Below are 22812 nucleotides of genomic sequence, written 5' to 3'. Positions count from 1 at the left end.
TAAAACCTATAAGCCACCTCTGGTAGCTTCACATTTTGGACACAGAAGGTGCTAGTATTAGTTAATTAATCAATAGTCCACCTGGAGAGAAAGAGAAGACCATTTTTAGGAGCAAAAACCACCCTAGTGAGAAAAGAAACGGTCCAGGAAGGAAGTTTTATACTGTGTGAAATGTAGCTTTATCTTGTCACCCACAAGCTCTTTCAAAGCCTGGTTTGGGGTTTTGAAGTCAGACTAAGCTAGGATCAAATCCTGTCTTTTTCATTTGTAATCTGTGTGATCTGAAGTGAGTTAATTCATCTCTCTGAATCTCAGTTTTCTCATCTATAAAATGGCAATAGTAATGCCTACTGTGTTGAACGGTTGACTAAGAATTTTCAAATCAAATAATATACAAAATGTATAAATTTTACTCTACAGATTTATATATACAAAAAAATGGCATATTATTTTATCAAACTAAATCCAACTTCAGAACTCTAGCCTAGTAGGTCAAAAAGGAGACAAATCTTTGACACTATGAGGACTCTACACTCCTCTCTCCACAAGGCCACAGAAAGACCCTCCAGAATATATGTCAGTGACTCACCTTTCACGAAGACAAGCAGAGGACCTTTCTTCTGCCACTTCTCAGCCCTGTCACAGACTCCAAAGACAGGAAATGCCCAATTGTGACCTTTTTGGAAAGGGAGCCAGGAAAAATCCAGTGAGAACCAAAATAAATTAATATCTCAGTGGATGATCTTGCTACATCTATGAAGCCTCTAATGTAGTCCCTAACACATATTATTTGCCAGTTATCTTTTCATTTACTCCACAAATACTTGTAAGTCTTGCTACTTGCTGGACACTACTTTTCAACTGTGGGTTCCTCCCCTTCAGGACTATTGACATTTTGACTGCCTTCTTTATTGTGGGTGGGGGGCGGGGGACGGGGGGAGGGCTTGTCCTGTGTACTATAGGGTATTTAGCAGCTTTCTTGGCCTCTATCCCTACCAATGACAGTAGTAGCCCCCATCCTAGTTGACAGACATTGCTAAATATTCCCTGGATGAAAAACTGCCTCTGGTTTTGAATCCCTGAATGAAATAAACAAGAGAAAAACCTTACTTTCACATAGCTTACTTTCTAATGGGAAGACAGACAATAAACAAATAAATATATTTATAACATAAGTACTGAGAGGTGAGGGTTGGCTGATAGTTCCTTTCTCTTTCTCTGGATAAATAAGAACCAAGAACTATTCTGAAGATGGTAGCATAAGCATCAGACTCTGATGAAAAGATATTTCATTGATAAGCAAAAAATCACAGAAATAGAAATTGAATGATCAGGACTAAAGAAATAGGAAAGAAATAGGATTATCATTTAAATAACCATATTGAAGGTTCAGCATTTATCTCCTTTGGATATATTCCTGTGCAAGGAAAAATAACCTCATCAACACAAGCACAGGACAACCACAGAAAAATGTGTGTAAAATTTCTCCTGCTTTTTCTCCAGCTCTAGGCTATCCTTTTGAACACTTTAGAAAGAATTTAGAGAGTGCCCTCATTCAGTGAAGCTTCAAATTATAAAATAAGACAAAATCACATAATAATAAAGAGTTATTTGGAACATCACTGGAACCATTTTTATCAAATGTCATTTAAATGAGTTAAAACTTGGTTTTAAATTAGATTTTAAAATGTTGTATGCATGTAGCTTTTTGTACAATGTATTAAACCACAGCAAAATCACAAAACTAATAAAATCCAAGTTACACAGTGACTGTGGTTTTGCAAAAACTAGCTTGCCATTCTAATCATGTGCCAGTTTCACACAGCAACCAACACCCCTGTGTGCTGTATAATGATTTGGTTCTCCCAACTCTTTTCTCGCTTAGAATTACTATGAAACCTCTGTCCTTAGAGTAAGCAGTAATATCATTTGACCTTCCTATGGTGTCAACACATTATTTTCTTATTAGATCTGCTACCTCTGTTCTTTCCTTATTAGCCCACTAAAATTACCCGATGTAAACACAAGTGCAGACTTAGAGGAAGGCACCACAGGGCAATCCCAGGTTATAAAGGGTCATTTGAGTGTCCAGAATGTGCTTATATGATCTTTTTTCTAAGATTCTCACGAAACTCTGAATTTAGAGGCTTTTGTGGAGAACTCTAGGAACGCTGATGATATATCCATGTAACTCTAGACCCCAGTTTGAGAGGCACTGGTGTAATGACTAACGGCAGCAGAATCAGGATGCCTAGGATTCGAAATTCTGGCCCCATCACATACTAGAAGTATTCTGACCATTGAAAGTATTTTGATGTCAAAATACCATCTGCCACCCAAGACTGGGTCCCACAGAAGTTTACTTCTGAACAAAGCAGGCCCAGACCAAAACTATAAAGTCATTTGTTTGTGGTTCCCTGGCCTTGCCTTTTCAATGCCTCTCTTCCCCTCTAGGTCCACAGCACATCACCACTTGAGATACCAGGCTAAGTCCCAGTCAGCCATCAACTCACCATTTTGCCTCCTTTGTTGATGTTCAGTCACTAAGTTGTGTCTGACTCTTTATGACCCCATGGACTGCAGCATGCCAGGCTTCCCTGTCCACTATATCCCAAAGTTTGCTCAAGCTCGTGTCCATTGAGTCGGAGATGCTATCGAATCATCTCATCCTCTGTTGCTCCCTTCTCTTCCTGTCCTCAATCTTTCCCAGCATTAGTAAAGCGTTAGTCACTCAGCTGTGTCCGATTCTTTCCAACCCCATGAACTGTAGCCTGCCAGGCTCCTCTGTCCATGGAATTTTCCAGGCAAGAATACTGGAGTCGATTGCCATTTTTTCCTCCAGGGGATCTTTCTGACCCAGGGATTGAACCCAGGTCTCCTGCACTGCAGGCAGATTTTTCATCTCTGAACCTCCAGGGAAGCCCAGCATTACCCCACTTCTAAAGCCATCCCAAAGTACTAGGGTGGAATGGTTATCTGTGGACTTTCAAAAATCATTTGTTGAGCTGCTTAATAGCTGAAAGAGTAAATACTCTAAGAAATTAAGTGGCTTCCCCACCTTTGACTCCTAATAAATGATAGAGCGAGTGGCGGGGGGAAGCATTTATTGAACAACTTCTAGATGCCATGTACTTTGAATACTTACTTTCATTTAACCTTCTCAGTGAAACCAGCAAACTACGTATTGGTAACCCTTCAGGTGTGAAAACCATTGCATTTCAAATGCCAAGCAACGTCTCTGAGAAACAGTAAGAGTTTAATAAATGTTTCTTGAATGAATGGTCACTTTGACTGAGGTTCCAGGTCTAGTAACCAGAAGAGATAGGATTCAACTTAAGAGTGACTCCATGGGTTTTAATGCTCTTTCCCTCTATATAGTGCTAAGTCGCTTTAGTCATGTCCGACTCTGTGACCCTAAGGACAGTAGCCCACCAGGCTCCTCTGTCCATGGGCTTCTCCAGGCAAGAGTATTGGAGTGGGTTGCCATGCCCTTCTCCGGGGAATCTTCCTGACCCAGGATCAAACCTGTATCTCTTACATCTCCCGCATTGACAGGTGGGTTCTTTACTACTAGCGCCACCTCTACACCAGTGGTCAGCAAACTTCTTCTGTACAGAGTCAAATAATAAATTTTCAAGATTTCAGGGTCACCCAGTCTGTACTGTGACAGTTCAAGTCTCCAACTGAAGCACAGAAACAACCATGGACAATACGGAAACTGATGGATGTGACTGTTCCAATAAAACTTTATGGATGGACGCTGAAATTTGAATGTTATGTAATGTTCACATGTCATGAAATATCATTCTTCTTTGGATTTTTTTCCCAACCAGTTTAAAGTGTAAAGTTGTTCTTATCTTCTGGGCTATACAATCATAGATAGCTTGCCAACCCATTTTCTGCAGTAGGCTGCCTTCCAAGCTCTCCACTGTCATAGGTCCTCCCTTCAAACAACTGGAATGAATGGAATTCAGATGGTACAATTTCAGACCTTGTGTGTGGGTGCTCAGTCCACTTCAGGTGGATTCTTTACCCACTGAGCCACCTAGGAAGCCCTTCACACCTTAATCAACACTTAAATGAGATCAAATCTTTCAACTTCCTGTGAAGTTGTGTCATGCAGGCAGTGGCTTATCTCCCCAAACACATGGAAACCCATGACTTCTCAGGCCTAGTATACACAATGCCTTTCAGACTTAAATTGAAGAAACGAGGGAAAATCACTAGACCATTCAGGTATGACCTAAATCAAATTCCTTATGATTATACAGTAGAAGTGACAAATAGATTCAAGGGATTAGATATGATAGTCAGAGTGACTGAAGAACTATGGATGGAGGTTCATGATATTGTACAGCAGGCCATGATCAAAACCATTCCCAAGAAAAAGAAGTACAAAAAAGCAAAATGGTTGTCTGAGTAGGCCTTACAAATAGCTGAGAAAACAAGAGAAGTGAAAGGTAAAGTAGACAAGGAAAGATATACCCATTTGAATGCAGAGTTCCAAAGAATAGCAAGAGAGAGTTTAGAAAGCCTTCCTCAGTGATCAATGCAAAAAAATAGAGGAAAACAATAGAATGGGAAAGACTATATATCTCTTCAAGAAAATTAGAGATACCAAGGGAACATTTCATAAAAGATGGGCACAATAAAGGACAGAAATGGTATGGACCTAACAGAAGCAGAAGATATTAAGAAGAGATGGCAAGAATGCACAGAACTATACAAAAAAGATCTTAATGATCCAGATAATCATGATGGTGTGATCAAGCACCAGAGCCAGGCATCCTGGAATGCAAAGTCAAGTGGGCCTTAGGAAGCATCACTACGAACAAAGCTAGTGGAGGTGATGGAATTCCAGCTGAGCTATTTCAACTCTAAAAAATGATGCTGTGAAAGTGCTGCACTCAACATCCCAGCAAATTTGAAAAACTCAGTAGTGGCCACAGGACTGGAAAAGGTCAGTTGCATTCCAAACCCAAAGAAAGGCAATGCCAAAGAATGCTCAAACTACCGCGCAATTGCACTCATCTCACACATTAGAAAAGTAATCCTCAAAATTCTCCAAGCTAGGCTTTAACAGTACATGAACTGAGAACTTTCAGATGTTCAAGCTGGTTTTAGAAAAGGCAGAGGAACCAGAGATCAAATTTGTCAACATCCGTTGGATCATTGAAAAATCTAGAGAATTCCAGAAAAACATCTACTTCTGCTTTATCGGCTATGCCAAAGCCTTTGACTGTGTGGATCACAACAAACTGGAAAATTCTGAAAGAGATGGGAAAACCAGACCACCTGACCTGCCTCCTGAGAAATCTGTATGCAGGTCAAGAAGCAACAATTAGAACCAGACATGGAAAAATGGACTGGTTCCAAATTGGGAAAGGAGTACATCAGGGCTATCACCCTGCTTATTTAACTTATTTAACACCCTGCATGTTGCCACCCTGCTTATTTAACTTCTGTGCATAGTACATCATGTAAAATCTGGGCTCCATGAAGCACAAGCTGGAATCAAGACTGCTGGGAAAAATATCAATAACCTCAGATATACAGATGACACGACCCTTATGGCAGAAAGTGAAGAGGAACTAAGAAGCCTCTTGATGAAGGTGAAAGAGGAGAGTGACAAAGTTGGCTTAAAACTCAACATTCAAAAATCTAAGATCATGGCTTCCAGTCCCATCATTTCACAGCAAATAGATGGGGAAAAAATGGAAACAGGGACAGACTTTATTTTAGAGGGCTCCAAAATCACAGATGGTGACTGCAGCCATGAAATTAAAAGACGCTTACTCCTTGGAAGGAAAGCTATGACAAACAGGCAGCATATTAAAAAGCAGAGACATTACTTTGCCAACAAAGATTCGTATAGTCAAAGCTATGGTTTTTCCAGGGGTCCTGTATGGGTGTGAGAGTTGGACCATAAAGAAAACTGAGCACCAAAGAACTGATGCTTTTGAACTGTGGTATTGGAGAAGACTCTTGAGAGTCCCTTGGACTGCAAGGAGATCCAACCAGTCCATCCTAAAGCAAATCATTCCTGAATATTCATTGGAAAGACTGATGCTGAAGCTGAAACTCCAATACTCTGGCCACCTGATGGGAAGAAGAGACTCACTGGAAAAGACCCTGATGCTGGGAAAGATTTAAGGCAGGAGGATAAAGAGATGACAGAGGATGAGATGGTTGGATGGCATCACCAATTCAGTGAACATGAGTTGAGCAAGCTCTGGGAGTTGGTGAAGGACAGGGAAGCCTGGCCTGCTGCAGTCCATCGATTGCAGAGTCGAACACAACTGAGCGATTGAAGTGAACTTCCTCTAACCATAGCTCTGCACACTGACTTTCAAAAAAAGTTCTGGATTATTTCAGGATTGAGTCAGGTGCTAAATAATAAAGTTGGTCCATTCCAAGAGGGCAATTATCCAATCTGTTAATGAAAGAGCAGTCACATATCATAGCAAAATCTCATCTAGTATATTCATTACAAGCAAAATTAAGATAAGTGAAACTTGCTTTATCTCCTTATTAAGTCAGGAAAATGACTACATATATTTTCCAGATAAAAGGCTGTTTAGAAGATGAACCTCCATGATATTTAACAAATGTAGCTTTCATTTTCTTTTTACCAAGGAAATTCAGAATAATTTGCCTTGCAGTAAATCACAGTAACTCTAGTTGTTTTTTCCTCTCTCCAAATGAGACATTGCCTGACATCTAACATGTGGCAAGATCTGAGAAGTTTCCACAAATTGGTAAAATTCTTTCTACATGAATATGTAATGTAATCTTCTTGTTAAACAAGAATAGATAATTTCTCCTAAAATGAATGCAATAAAGGGGCATAGAAAGAATAAATAATTCCAATACTGTTCTTTAATTCTGCTTGTAATTTTCCAAATTCCAGACTGATGGCAACATAGTGGGCCTATTCTACTAGCACTATGTCAAAATGTTCAGGCTGAGGGAAATCCGCAGGGACAGTAGTTACTAAAAAGCTCAAAAATGTAGTCAACTTGCATCATTTTGTAGCAAAATAAAAAGTCATTGTTTGTCTATATTTGTCTATATTATTTATGCCTGCATTCAACAAACATTTACTGAGCACCAACTATGGGGGCAGGTACTGTTCTAAGTACAATAGGGGAATCCTATTAAAACATCTTCATCCCCAAGGAACTCAGAGTTTAATTAGGGAGAAGGTGCTGCTGAGGATGATAATGTTAATTATGTCAATCACATAATCACTGGTTATATGTGTGACACTTACATAATCTCATTTAATGTGACCCTCACCTGCATAACTGTTGAGATGGTTGTTATTATTCCCACTTTATTGGCTAAAAAAATTGAGGCTTAGATAAAGTGACTAACTAGGCCATGGTTTTTTTTTATTCAATTTTTATTTTATATTAGAGTATAGGTGATTTACAATGTTTTACTAGTTTTAAGTGCACAGCAAATTCAGCTACATATATACATTCTTTTTCAGATTCTTTTCCCATTTAGGCTATTACAAAATATTGAGTACAGTTCCCTGTACAAAACAACAGGTCCTTGTTGATTATCTATTTTACATATAGCAGTGTGTAAATGTTGATCCCAAACTCTTAATTTATCTCTACCTCCCCACCCCAACTTTTCTCTTTGGTAACAATAAATTTGTCTTCAAAGTCTTTGAGTCCGTTTCTGTTTTATAAATAAATTCATTTATATCATTGTTTTTAGACTCCACATATAAGTGATATCATATGATATTTATCTTTCTCTGTCTGACTTACTTCACTTAGTATGGGGACCTAGAGATTATCATACTAAGTGAATTAAGTGTGAGATAGGCAACAGTTATATAGTTAGTAGGCAGGTCTGGGATATGAATCCAGGAAGACGGACCCTAGAGCCTGCTAAACTGAAAGATGTACATCAATAACTATTTCATAATGTTGAATGTGAAAAATGTTCTAGAAGAAGGGCAGGTAACATGTAGCAAAAGTTGAAGGGAGGAGTAACTTGACTAAGACAAATCAAGGGAGACTTCATGGAGCTAAGATGGAGGTTTTGAAATCAGGAGAAGGGAAGAAGGAAGTTCTAGGAAGAAAGAACAGCATTTGTCCCATTGGGACAATGGGGGAAACACAGGACAATGTTCAGGAAAAAGCTGAGAAGTCCATTTTGGTGCCATTAATGGGAGAAGCAGAACATAAGGTAAAAAGACAAGTGAGGATTTACTCATGGAAGGCCAGTAATATTAGACAAGTAGACATTAATATGCTATTTTAGAGATACTTTAGAGTGTATTAGGCTTCCCTGTTGGCTCAGACAATAAAGAATCTGCCTGCAATGCAGGAGACCAAGGTTCGATCCCTAGGTCGGGAAGATCCCCTGGAGAAGAGAATGGCTACCCACTCCAGTATTCTTGCCTGGAGAATCCCATGGACAGAAGAGCCTGGTGGGCTATAGTCTACGGGATCACAAAGAGTTGGGCACAACTGAGTGATTAAAACACTTTAGAGGGTACCAGACTCTGCTACTGCTGCTGCTGAGTTGCTTCAGTCGTGTCCGACTCTGTGCGACCCCATAGACGGCAGCCCACCAGGCTCCATAAGGTAGCTATTATCTTCATTTTATAAAAGAAAAAACTGAGATTCAGAGTGGCAGAGTTATCAGTTCAGGGTCATGCAGCCAGTAAATTTTAGATCTCATTAACTTATTCAAAAGATACTCATGACCCCACAACAGACTGACGCAAACTTGCCCGTGAGGGTCCAGGAGTCTCTGGCAGAGGCATAGATGTTGGCAGTGGCCCACTGCAGGGTTGGGGGCACTGAGTGTAGCAGTGCGTACATGGGACCTTTTGAAGGAGGTCACCATTATCTTCATTATCTCCACCATAGTTTGGCCTCGGGTCAAAGAACAGGGAGGGAACACAGCACCGCCCATCAACAGAAAATTGTATTAAAGATTTACTGAGCAGATGGTCAATATTGAAATCAGATTGATTAAGTTCTTTGCAGCCAAAGATGGAGAAGCTCTATACAGTCAGCAAAAACAAGACTGGGAGCTGACTATGGCTCAGATCATGAACTCCTTCTTGCCAAATTCAGACTGAAGTCGAAGAAAGTAGGGAAAACCATTAGACCGTTCAGGTATGACCTAAATCAAATCCCTTAAAATTATACAGTGGAAGTGACAAATAGATTAAAGGAATTAGATCTGATAGATAGTGCCTGAAGAACTATGGACGAGGTTTATGACATTGTGCAGGAGGCAGTAATCAAGACCATTCACATGAAAAAGAAATGGAAAAAGGCAAGATGGTTCTCTGAGGAAGCCTTATAAATTGCTGAGAAAACAAGAGAAGCAAAAGGCAAAGGAGAAAAGGAAAGATATATCTATTTGAATGCAGAGTTCCAAAGAATAGCAAGGAGAGATAAGAAACCCTTCCTCAGTGATCAGTGCAAAGAAATAGAGGAAAACAATAGAATGGAAAAGACTAGAGATCTCTTCAAAAAAATTAGAGATACCAAGGGAATATTTCATGCAAAGATGGGCACAATAAAGGATAGAAATGGTATGGACCTAACAGAAGCAGAAGATATTGAGAAGAGGTGGCAAGAATACACAGAAGAACTATACAAAACAGATCTTCATGACCCAGATAATCATGATGGTCATGACCCAGATAATCATGATGGTGTGATCACTCACCTAGAGCCAGACATCCTAGAATGTGAAGTCAAGTGGGCCTTAGGAAGCATCATTACAAACAAAGCCAGTAGAGGTGATGGATTCCAGTTGAGCTATTTCAAATCCTGGAAGATGATGCTCTGAAAGTGCTGCACTCAATATGCCAGCAAATATGGGAAACTCAGCAGTGGCCATAGGATTGAAAAAGGTCAGTTTTCATTCCAATCCCAAAGAAAGGCAATGCCAAAGAAGGCTCAAACTACTGCACAACTGAACTCATCTAACTAACACCTTAGCAAAGTAATGTACAAATTTCTCCAAGCCAGGGTTAATCAGTATGTGAATCATGAACTTCCAGATGTTCATCTGGATTTATAAAAGTCAGAGGAACCAGAGATCAAATTGCCAACATCTGCTGGATCATCAAAAAAGCAAGAGAGTTCCAGAAAAATATCTACTTCTGCTGTGTTGACTATGCCAAAGCCTTTGACTGTGTGGATCACAACAAACTGTGGAAAATTCTGAAGGAGATGGAAATACCAGATCACCTGACCTGCATCTTGAGAAACTTGTATGCAGACCACGAAGCAACAGTTAGAACTGGACACGGAACAACAGACTGGTTCCAAATCAGGAAAGGAGTACATCAAGGCTGTATATTGTCACCCTGCTTATTTAACTTATATGCAGAGTACATCAGGAGAAATGCTGGATTGGATGAAGCACAAGCTGGAATCAAGATTGCCAGGAGAAATATCAATAACCTCAGATATGCAGATGACACCACCCTTATGGCAGAAAGTGAAGAAGAACTAAAGAGCCTCTTGATGAAAGTTAAAGAGGAGAGTGAAAAAGTTGGCTTAAAACTCAAGTCAGAAAACAAAGATCATGGCATCAGGTTCCAACACTTCATGGCAAATAGATGGGAAACAATGGAAACAGTGACAGACTTTCTTTAGGGGGGCTCCAAAATCACTGCAGATGGTGACTGCAGCCATGAAATAAAAAGACACTTGCTGCTTGGAAGAAAAGTTCTGACCAACCTAGACAGCATATTCAAAAGCAGAGACGTTACTTTGCCAACAAAGGTCCATCTAGTCAAGGCTATGTTTTTCCAGTAGTCCTGTATGGATATGAGAGTGGGACTACAAAGAAAGCTGAGTGCTGAATAATTGATGCTTCTGATCTGTGGTGTTGGAGAAGACTCTTGAGAGTCCCTTGGACTGCAAGCAGATTCAACCAGTAAATCCTAAAGGAAATCAGTCCTGAATATTCATTGGAAGAACTGATGCTGAAGCTGAAAGTCCAGTACTTTGGCCACCTGATGCGAAGAACTGACTCATTGGAAAAGACCCTGATGCTGGGAAAGGTTGAAGGCAGGAGAAGAAGGGGACGACAGATGATGAGATGGTTGGATGGCATCACCGACTTGATGGACATGAGTTTGAGCAAGCTCGAGGAGTTGATGATGGACAGGGATGCCTGGCGTGTTGCAGTCCATGGGGTCACAAAGAGTTGGACACGACTGAGTGAACTGAACTTATTCAAAAGATATTCATTTTCCCAGTTGCTATGCCAAGTACTAAAGACAATTTTGAATGGGACATAGTCACTGCCTTCACAGCACCTCCAGCCCAGGTAGGAAAGACAACCATCATAAACCAGATCACCACAATCAACTGTGGTGTGTTTTACGGTGGATAAGTGTAGGTGCTCTGCAAGCCTCAAAGCCCAGGACCCACTTGGGGGCAGGGGAGGCCTCAAGTGTCATTTAAGCCTTGACTTGAAAGATGCACAGGAGTTAGCTTAATACTCAGGGTGGCTGGGTTGGGGAGGGTGGCATATGGTAGAGAGGACTATTCCAAGTAAAGCTTTCTAAATATGCAAAAAGGCCCAAAGGAGAGAGAAAATGTGACACCTTCCAGACAGTGAAAAGTTTAAAGAGTGCAGAAAGCAGAAGCCAGAGAAGATGCTAGACACCAGATTCTGCGGACGGAGGGGCAGCCACATAAACTTTGAAGGGAGAGGTGGGAGGTAGGAGAGATAATATGGTTAGATTTAGGCATCAAAAGGACAGAAAGGTGTGAAAGAGAGCTGAGAACACATAGGACCGGACGGAGGCCGATCCGAAGGCGTTTGGAACTCAAACCCAACACTGTTTGACTCAAAGATCATTTTCTACTCTTTGTCTAGAGACTGCAGGGCATCTGTGAAGCTTTAGAGGAGGTGAATGACATCAACAGATCTATGTATTAAAAAGACCAGACTGAAGAGGCATAAAAGAAGCAAGAATGATTCACTTGTTCTTTTCTTCCTTTTTCTTTTTTAAATTCAGTAAATATTTGACAAGCTCCTATTACATGTTCCCTGGTGGCTCAGATGGTAAAGAATCCTGCAATGCAGGAGACCTGGGTTCGATCTTTGGGTCAGGAAGATCCCCTGGAGAAGGGACTGGCTACCCATTCCAGTATTCTTGCCTGGAAAATTCCATAGACAGAGAAACCCGTGGGCTACAGTTATGGGGTCGGAGAGTCAGACACGACTGAGCAGCGAACACTTAACCTGAAGTCTCTCTATCACACGTTAGGCACTACGAAGTAGTTTAGGTCTGGAATTAAGAAAGAAATGTGTCATTAGCAGAACTACAAACACACTTAAGTCTATTGTCTCATATTCCTTTAAGATCCAATTTGAAAGTCCTCATCCAAAAAGCTTTCCCTGTCTCTGCCCTTCCAATTCAATTTAAAACTTTCTGTTCAATTTAAAACTAGTCTGTTCCACAAAATCACACAACCCTGCTGCTATTATTTCAGAATCACTCACTAATTGCTGCACCCACATCTTATCTCAAGTGTTCCTCAGGACTTTCCCCTGCATTGTTTTTAAGCTCTGGACACAAACAGATGTTGATCTAAGAGGATTGAGACATTGGATGAAGGAACGTTCAGGATCACATGAGGACAATCTTTGAATGTTTGTTATTCTATTACATCTTATCACCAGTTCCTCACTTTTCCTGGAGACAGTAGTTACATATGTGGCTGTATAACTTATAGTGGTGTAATTTAAAAGATTTTTCAAAATCAACCCTGAACATACCATAATATCATCCCCCTGTCAGTATAAACTCTTACTTTTTATCAGGTGCATGAAAGAATTGGTTGGGTGAACTCTGGGAGTTGGTGACGGACAGGGAGGCCTGGCGTGCTGAGATTCATGGGGTCGAAAAGAGTCAGACACGACTGAGCGACTGAACTGAACTGAACTGAACTGATAAACACCATGGTAGTTGGTGTTGGAAAAAACAAGGAAATTCAAGAGAGAAAAAGATCTGTATTCCTTCTATTTACAAAACACCTACTGTGTGTAAAACATGCTCTGTATTCGTGGGTATGTGTTATGAATACCTGTTTTCTACAGGAAAAGGACAACATTCATCAAGTTTTTCTTGCTGCTGCTGCTGCTAAGTCACTTCAGTCGTGTCTGACTCTGTGCGACGCCATAGACAGCAGCCCACCAGGCTCCTCTGTCCCTGGGATTCTCCAAGGCAAGAACACTGGAGTGGATTGCCATTTCCTTCTCCAATGCATGAAAGTGAAAAGTGAAAGTGAAGTCACTCAGTCGTGTCTAACTCTTCGAGACCCCATGGACTGCAGCCTACCAGGCTCCACCGTCCATGAGAGTTTCTAGGCAAGAGTACTGGAGTGAGGTGCCATTGCTCTTCTTAGGTGCCAGTAAATATGCAAGGAGTAGTATTTGCATTATTTCATTTCTAAGCTTCATAATAAAGTAATAGAGCATATACAGGGATTTCTTCCACTGCTCAAATTTTTATATGACTATTGGATATTATTTGATTAAACGAGGAATAGATTTTGTATCATCTAGACTTTAATTGATCATTACACAACTATAATAGGGAATTAGCATCTCACCTTAAAAAGCTGGTATCCCAAGAGTAGAGCAACATTCAGCAGCTTTGAGCAGCTGACATAACTTATTTGGCTTTATGTTCTCTTATTAACTGTTTGTAGTTATGAGCTATGCTGCCATTTGTTTTACAAGTCTAGAAATCTACTGCTTTGGATTGATTTTATGTTTTGATCATAATTTAGTGGTGACTTTTAGATTTGTTTCTGTTCTGTCTTGATCTCCCAATATAGGATTTTTAGCTTGCAATAAGAAAATATACTAGTTTCCAAGGGTTGCCATAAAAAATTACCACAAATTTGGGGCTTAACACAATAGAAGTTCATTATCTCACAGATTTGGAGACGGAAATGTCCAAAATCAAGGTTTCGGCAGGACGGGTTCCTCCTGGAGGCTGTGAGGAAAAATCCATGTCTCACCTTTCTCCCAGCTTCTAGTGGCTGTCAGGAATCCTGGGGTGTTTCTTGGCTTGTAGAGGTATCACCCCAATCTGTCCCTGTCTTCACATGGCCTACTCCTCTGTGTCTGGATATCTTTTCCTCTTCTTACAGAAATCTGTGTCATCAGATTTAGGGCTCGCCCCATTCATCAAGGATGATCTCATCTTCAGATCCTTAATTAAATCCGCAAAAATCCTGTTTCCAAATAAGGTCACATCATGGGCATATCTTTTGGGGGAGTGGTATTATTCACTCATAACACTACTTATAGCTATTCTTTTTTAATACAAACTTCAAAATTGAAAATGTCATAGGAAAAAATAAAATAATTGTTATCACAAATTAAATATTCTAGCTCCCAGACTGTTTTTTCCTACATTGAAACAACTGTAATGAAATTTTTGTTATAGGTGAATAAATAATTCATATAAATGAATAAATAATCCAAACTTTCTAAGGCTTTAAACTAGCTGTTAATCTCTGAAAACTCCTCAAAAAAAAAACACCTTCCTCATAGCATATGTTATCTGAGTTAGATAAATAATAAAATTAACAGTACAGACTGTATTATTGTCCCATTTTTCAGATGAAGTAATAAGTGCCTCAGTGAAGTTCATTACTAGTCCGGACGGCCAGAGATTATGATTCAAACTCACATTGTCTGACTCCAGAGCCCAGGCGTCCTGGCTTGGGCTGCACGAAGGTGTTCTTAGGGAAGCTGGGAGGAAGCAGAATGAAGGTGACCAGGACTCTGCTCACAAGGACCCTCAGGGTTGACCCATCAGAGAAGGGGCATTCACCAGAGAAAGTTCTAGGGCCAAGTTAGAGTTCGGTCACCATGAGACTGAAATTCACTGACATGTAAGAGATCTGAAGATATCTGAGGAGAAGTGATGCAAACTGGGGGCTGGTGGAACAACAAAGGGATTCAATGCAAAAGAGAAAGCCTGGTGAAGCAGGCGTTGTCACAGAGGAAGTGGAATTCGGTGAAAATCGAGAATGCGATGAATCTTTGGAGTGGCAAGTGCCACGAGCCATCCAGTAGCTAGGGTCTTCACAGGCCAGGCCTGCCTGCAGGACAAACTTGATAACATCTTCTTCATACAGGCTGAGGGAAGACACACCCCAACCGTGTCTGAGGTACAGGAGAGGTGCCTCACTTCCCCCACAGTACAGCACACAAGAAAGAGAGGAGGAAATCAGATAGGTTATGTTTCAGAAAAAAGTGCAAAAGTCGGGCCCTGAAACACACACCATCAGCGCTCATTTAGAAAGATGTGCTCTCTTTTACTTTTCTAAATTTTCCAAAATTTCTAGGCACAACACATTCTCATTTTATAGCAAAACAAAAACAGTAACTGTTTTAAAGGTGCTCTGTCTTAAAATGAACATTTCTGGATGTCCCTGGTGGTTCAATGGTTGAGTCTGCCTGCCAATGCAGGGGACACAGGTTCACTCTCTGGTCCAGGGGAAGATTCCACATATGCCGCAGGGCAACTGAGCCCACGCACCTCAACTACTGAAGCCTGCGTACTATAGAGCCCATGGTCTGCATCAAGAGAAGCCACTGCAATGAGAAGCCTGTGCACTGCAGCCAGAGAGCAGCTCCCACCTGCTACAACTAGAGAAAGATTGCATGCAGCAACTAAGATCCAGTGTAGCCAAAAATGTTAAAAAAAATTTTTTTTAATGACCATTCTTTGTAAGCCACATACTCTGATGGGAACTCAAACTGTATCAGCTGAGAAGTAACAGAGGTTAAAGAGCGAATGGGCAAAACATACAGAAACATCAAGATAAATAATAATAGTAATAAAGAGTTCATGGCATTTTAGTAAGGTGACTATATCTGTTATGTTAAGAGCTTTCATTAGGAGAAGGAGGATATTAAATGGAATGATGAAGGAGAGGAGCAGCTAAAGGAATATTTTGAATCAGTATTTATTGGAGAAGACAATGGGGAAATTCCTGTTCCAAGGACACATTTTATGGCAAAGCAGAGAATGGCCTTGACAGAGATTCTTCAGTCTCTGAGGATAAAGGTATGGAGCACCTTGAGGGACTCTGTGCAGTAAATCACCAGGGCCAGATGGTATTCATCCATGGGTTCTGAATGAGATAAAGTGGGAAATCATGAGTTCAGTGACAAGGATATATAATAGATGCTTAAAAACAGCCTATATCCCTGAAGATTGAAAAGTCATTAATATGGTATCACATATGTGTGGTGTGTGTAGGGTGTGTGTGTGAGTATGTGTGTGTGTGTGTTCCTTGCATGTTGTGGGGCACTTAGGGGAAGGGGATGAGGGAGATTTTCTCTTTTTTAAGAACCAGAAAAGATTTCTTGATGAAACAAAGGACAGAGGAGATTTAGGTAGTGGAAAGAGCATCAAAAGCTATGAGACCAAATATTAGAGGTAGTTAATAACATTAATCAGCTATTTTCCAGGTACTCTGAGACGGTTAATAGCATTTAAACAGTTATTTTTCAGGTGCTCTATAACGATGAATAAACAAGCCCTCTGTCTAACAGGAAGGCGTGCAGTCTGGTAACCTGGTTATTTTTCATGTTCTTGCCATTGGCTTTGGATGGCAATTGACAATGTACCATTCCCAGCACTACCAGAAGACACAAGAAACATTTGGTAATTTTTTTTTTCTCCCTTAGAAAATCTTAAAGTTGCTGGTCATTTGGCAAAATCTGTGCTAAGTGCTTAGTTGCTCAGTTGTGTCCAACTCTTTGCAACCCCATGGACTGTAGCCTACCAGGCTCCTCTGTCCATGGGATTCTCCAGGCAAGAATACTGGAGTGGGTTGCCATGCCCTCCTCCAGGGGATCTTCCCAACCCAGGGATTGAATGCAGGTCTCCTACATTGCAGGCGGATTCTTTACCATCAGAGCCACCAGAAAGCCCTGGCAAAATCTGGGGGCTTGATAATTCCTAAGAATTATCATGTAGTAATAATAACAGAGTGGCTAAAATGTATTGAGTGCTTAGTCTGTGCCAGTATCTTGCCCAGCTCTGTACCTATATCATCTCATTTTATTCTCGTAACAGTTAATAAGTAGTAACCCTAGAATTTTAATCTTTGTAGTCCAATTCCAAAGTTCATGTTTATAGATACTACTCTATACTGTCTCTCTCACTCTGTATGTTTTATTCATAAAAGTGAAGCAAAAGTTTCACAAAGCAACTCTTGCCCTTTTAACATGTGATTCTCTTCTCTTTCATTAAACAGATTATAGTCCCAAGTCCCCAAATTGATTTGTAATAATATATGGTTTGTTCAGAGAATAGGAGTAAAACAATAAATAGTCACATTCTCTTTGACTTTGAAGAATTATAAAACTAAATGAAAGCTCTGGTATTAAAATCTAACATAGTGATAAAGGTGACTCAGACCACTTTTAAATTGTCTTGAACCATTTTAAGATGTTTTTAACAGGGGAGGGCAGGCATGTTTCTTCCACTCTCTCATGTTTTCCCCTAACTACATGTTGAATCAAAGCCTCTAACTGCTTTTATTGGGTAGAGTCCCCAAAGTTAAAAAAAGTTATTACTTATACTGATCTGAAATCTGACCATCTAATACATCTCCCCACTGATTAAGGTTCCATCCCTTGGAGACACACAAGAATATTCAAAGAATCCTCTTACTCAACATCCTTCCAATATTTGGAGTGCATTCTTGTTCCCTCTTGGGTGTTTTCCTCTTCAGAATAAACAAAGACAGAAAATCCAATCCAAATTGGCCTAAGCAAAAAGGGGCTTCATCCTCTGATATAGTAGAAGTGGCCAAGGATTGTTCTGGCTCCTGGCATGGCTTAAACTGTGGCCTAAGGTATGTCCCAAGAATAGTCTATCTCTCCCAGCATTGCCCTCCTCCATGTCAGTTCCAGACCACCTGGGAATATGGCTGAAGCAGCCCCAGACCTGACATCTTTTCATAAATTAAGTCCAGGAGGAAAAAAGAAAGTTTCTTCCCCAGAAGTTTCAGCAAAACTTCTCTTCCATCTCACTGGCTCTGACTGGGCGACATGCTCAAACTTACAGCTATTACTGTAGCCAGTGGCATTAATTGTTTTGATCAGCTAAGCTTAAGTCACATGCCTACCTCTGGAGACGTACAGATGAGAGAATAGAAGGATGGTCTTCAACAGGGAGATTTCAGGGGTTGAGTGTTAAATAGAAACTGGGTAATAAAAGGGCAATGTGATGTGCTTAGTCGCTCAGTTATGTCTGGCTATTTGCAACCCCATGACCTATAGCCTGCCAGGCTTCTCTGTCCATGGGGATTCTCCAGGCAAGAATACAGGAGTGAGTTGCCATGCCCTCCTCCAGGGGATCTTCCCAACCCTGGAATCAAACCAGGGTATCCTGCATTGCAGGCAGACTCTTTACCAGCTGAGTTACCAGGGAAGCCCTTATCTAACAGCAAAATGAAACCTTTCATTTAGTCTTGGCACTTGTCACATACTGGGGGAAGATGCCTTGGGTCTGAGCCAGAATGCCCCAGTTATGTCCACTCATATTCCAAGGAGATGTCCCAGTGGAACAGTAACACCTTCTTATTCCTCAGCTGTCACCTTCTCTGCTTAGTTTTTTCTCTGTCTTTTGGGCAGTATTAGTTACTCCCTTCTGGAGAAGGCAATGGCACCCCACTCCAGTACTGTTGCCTGGAAAATCCCATGGATGGAAGAGCCTGGTAGGCTGCAGTCCATGGGGTAGCTCAGAGTTGGACATGACTGAGCGACTTCACTTTCACTTTTCACTTTCATGCATTGGAGAAGGAAATGGCAACCCATTCCAGTGTTCTTGCCTGGAGAATCCCAGGGACCGGAGAGCCTGGTAGGCTGCCGTCTCAGGGGTCGCACAGAGTCAGACATGACTGAAGCGACTTAGCAGCAGCAGCAGTTACTCCCTTCACAGAGCTCCTTCTGGTACTTCTACTGTACTGCAATTATTTGTATTGCAGGCTTGTGTTTCTCTTGACTGACTTCCCTGAAGACAGGGATTTTTTTTAAGTCTTTGTTGAATTTGTTACAATATTGTTTTATGTTTTGACTTTTTGACTGAAAGGCATGTGGGATCCTAGGGTTTGAACCTGCACCTCCTGCATTGGAAGGCAAAATCTCAACCACTAGAACACTAGCTGCTGCTGCTGCTGCTGCTAAGTCACTTCAGTCGTGTCCAACTCTATACAACCCCATAGATGGCAGCCCACAAGGCTTCCCCGTCCCTGGGATTCTCCAGGCAAGAACACTGGAGTGGGTTGCCATTTCCTTCTCCAATGCATGAAAGTGAGAAGAGAAAGTGAAGTCTCTCAGTCATGTCTGACTCTTAGCGACCCCATGGACTGCAGCCCACCAGGCTCCTCAGTCCGTGGGATTTTCCAGGCAAGAGTACTGGAGTGGGGTGCCAAAGACAGGGATTTTTTTCAATATGTTTCTGTATCCCTCAGAAAAATGTTTGATAAAAGAGACATATAACTTTATTTCAATGAATTATCCTGAAAACATGGTAGAGGACACCCCACACAACCCTGTGAGCATGAAATCAACCTGCATCTTTCTCAGGCTGTGTGGGTCTCAGGGTCTACACCCATAAAATCACTGAAAAAATGCTTCAGATTCCCTGATACCCTGAGGCTTGGATGGTAACAAAGCAAAGCTAAGCATTAGGTATAGATGATCCAGGTGGCACAGTGGTAAAGAATCTGCCTGCCAATGCAGGAGACGTAAGAGATGTGGTTTCTATCCCTGGGTCAGGAAGATCCCTTGGAGCAGGAAATGGCAACCCACTCCAGTATCCTTGCCGGAAAAATCCCACGGACAGAGGAGCCTGGTGACTACAGTACATGGGGTCGCTAAAGAGTCAGACATGACTGAGCGACTGAGCACGCACACAATCCAGGAAGGCAGGGAATTCTCAGGCAGACAGACTAGGAATTGTGCACAGTGATTACAGATTTAGAGAGCTAAGTCCAAAGGAGGATATCACAAATGTCAGAGGCTGCAGTCAGGGAGAACTCAATTACTTTCAGAATTGGTAGGAACTGAGCTAAGGACTGATCCTCTTCACTCTGCTTCTTTTTAAACTGCCAGGGATGCCAGGAAAGGGAAGAAGGGTAGGGATGAGCTGGGGAAAACTGACCATGACTACAACCAGTGCAAGATTTGACTTCCCACCATCAATTGAGCTGGGAAGAAGAGACTCAACAGTAGGTATTTCTTAAGCATCCTATGCTAGTTACTAAGGCTACAACAATGAAGAACACAAATACAATCCCCCATCACTGGACTTGCATGCTCTTGGCCAAAGCTGCAAGAATTATTTTACCCTGCCTCACATGTAAGACTGAGGAAATACTTACAAAATGCATTAAGCTGCTCAGATGAAAGAAGTTATCCAAATGAAGACACACTTACCTAAGAAAATCATTGTGTTCATTAATCTTTCAAGCACCAGTGTTATGCTAGCAGGATGCAGCTGATATCAGTGTTATGGTCCCTTTACCACAAAGAAAAAGTCAAGCCAGAGAAACAAATATGAAAACAGAAGCTAACCTTAAACCAAGCTCCGGGCCCATAACAGTGTTACCATATGCCCATGGGTCACGCACCTATAGAAATGAAATCTGAGCCCTGCCACCCATCCTACGCAGTGAGTGAGCATTCTTGCAGGGAGATGAGACGGCAAAGAATGATGCTGATGCTTTCCTTGCTGCCTCTTAAAGACAATCATTATTCCTGGAATAACAATTTGTAAGCTCAACCTAATTACGGCCAAATTGATTAAGAAATGCATAATCTAAGGATTAGCATTCAGGCAAATGCTGCTTAACTCAGCCACCAAGGCTCAGGAGGAAACAGCTGTTTTGTTCAGGAAGGTGTTTGGAATAAAAGACTGATTTTGCCAGTAAAATCCTTCCTAAGTAAATTATTTAGCCTCATCCCTTTCTTATTTGAGTTCCCAAGTTAGGAATTTTCTGGGGTCAAATATTCCAAAGACAGGGCTCCTGAGATTGTGAAGCCAGCAGCATTATACACACTACAGACAATCTCGGGCTCCACCCATTCCTAACAAGGAAGCTGCCTGGATGCCCTTCGTTTCAGAATGCTATCCAAAAAATAAGGATGATAATCAATACCTGACTGGGATTGTTGCGAGGAATAAATGACAATCACAAATGATGCTCCTAGCACAGTACTTGGGAATTTAAGATTTCAAGTCGCTCTTCACTGGAAACTATCACAACATTGTTTGTTAATTGTTTATACCCCAATACAAAATTTAAAAGTTTAAAAAAGAAAAAAAAAGAAGATTTGAATAAATGTTAGTTCCTTTCTCTCCTTCTCTTTTCTTCTAGGACTGTTTATAGCTGCATGTTTTTTAGCCACTAAACCATTTAAGGTAAATAAAGAATGAAGTCAGCTTCCCAGGTGGTTCAGTGGTCAACAATCCATCTGCAGATGCAGGAGCCGCAGGTAATGTGGGTTCAACCTCTGGGTTGGGAAAATCCCTTCGAAAAGGGAAGAGCAACCCACTCCAGTATTCCTGCCAGGATAATCCCATAGACAGAGGAGCCTAACAGGCTATAGTCCACGGAGTCACAAAGAGTTGGACACAACCGAGCATGCGCACACACAGACAGCAGAGACAGCTCAAGGTTACCACGTTCAGTCCAGTTCAGTCGCTCAGTCATGTCCAACTCTTTGCCATACACAAAGAATAAAGTATTTATTCTCTTTAGAAAAGGAAATCTTTTTTCATTATGTTTCATGACATGTAAGCATCTATACCAAAAAGCCTAAAAATGTTGACGAGAAAAACTGAAAACAAGGTGAAATTTCTTTAGTTTCCCCTTGTAAGTTAAAAACTCATTCTTTTATAGGAAGTTGATGAGGGGAAAAGGAAGAAGGTGAGAAAAGCAAAAACGTACCTACTGTGTGATAGACACTTAGCATATTACACACGTTACCTCCTTTAGTTATTACAGCAGCATCTTAGTACATCAATGACATCAACTCTCAGCTCTGTTCCTACACACTAGCTGTGTGTAATTGGACAAATTATTTGGCTTTTCTGTGGCTTCATTTCAACATCTGTAAAATGAAGAAAATAATTCCTTACATCATAGGGTTGTTAGAATTAAATATGTCAATATATGTAAAAGTCTTCGAATAGTGCCTGAGAAAAACTAAATATTAAATAAACGTTAGTTGTTATTAACACTCATAGGTAGAATGAGTAACAATAATAATATTTAAAAGCCCTTAACATCAAGGGTGGATGTTAGCAAATAATAAATGCTACCTGTTATTATTTAGTAATAAAGTAAAATACAATTTATAAAAAGTATTCTCTTCATCAACTTTATTCCATACAGAAGCTGCCTCTCTGTCAAGCAGAAGAATATGAACCTCCATTCTGACTTTGTTTTATAGATAGTTTCTTGTCCCCTTTATACTAAATCTGTTTCAGAGCCTATAGTGAGCTGCATAAATGCTCTAGTATTGGCCATTAGGCAGAATTTCCAATGATAGAAATTCCTCAGTTCCCTCTCCTCCCTTATCCTCATTTAGTGTCATAAAATACCAAATCAATGCCTAACTGCCTCAGAGAAGGAGAGGCAGATGGGGGTGTCTTCTCTCTATTTCTCATGACTATTATTTTCACTGTCCCTTTCCTATTTTCTTTTTCTTTTCTTTATACCCCACCCCTCCTATTTTCCTAGTTCATTACACCAC

At 40.8% G+C, this 22812-nt stretch overlaps 1 long non-coding RNA gene across 1 annotated transcript; it reads right to left on the bottom strand.

Annotated features, from left to right (window-relative positions):
- Positions 1–443: 443 nt before the first annotated feature.
- LOC133244489 (uncharacterized) lies at positions 444–22241 on the bottom strand. The gene is made up of 4 exons (XR_009735416.1): positions 22044–22241; positions 14717–16169; positions 14040–14255; positions 444–676 (listed from the first exon to the last, which is right to left on the bottom strand). It is a non-coding gene; the product is annotated as an uncharacterized LOC133244489 (long non-coding RNA).
- Between the last annotated feature and the right edge of the window lie 571 nt (positions 22242–22812).

Source organism: Bos javanicus, chromosome 3 (genome assembly GCF_032452875.1).
Source record: "Bos javanicus breed banteng chromosome 3, ARS-OSU_banteng_1.0, whole genome shotgun sequence".
NCBI lineage: Eukaryota > Metazoa > Chordata > Mammalia > Artiodactyla > Bovidae > Bos > Bos javanicus.
Note: the sequence above shows the minus strand (reverse complement) of the source record. Positions and strands in the feature narration are given on the sequence as shown.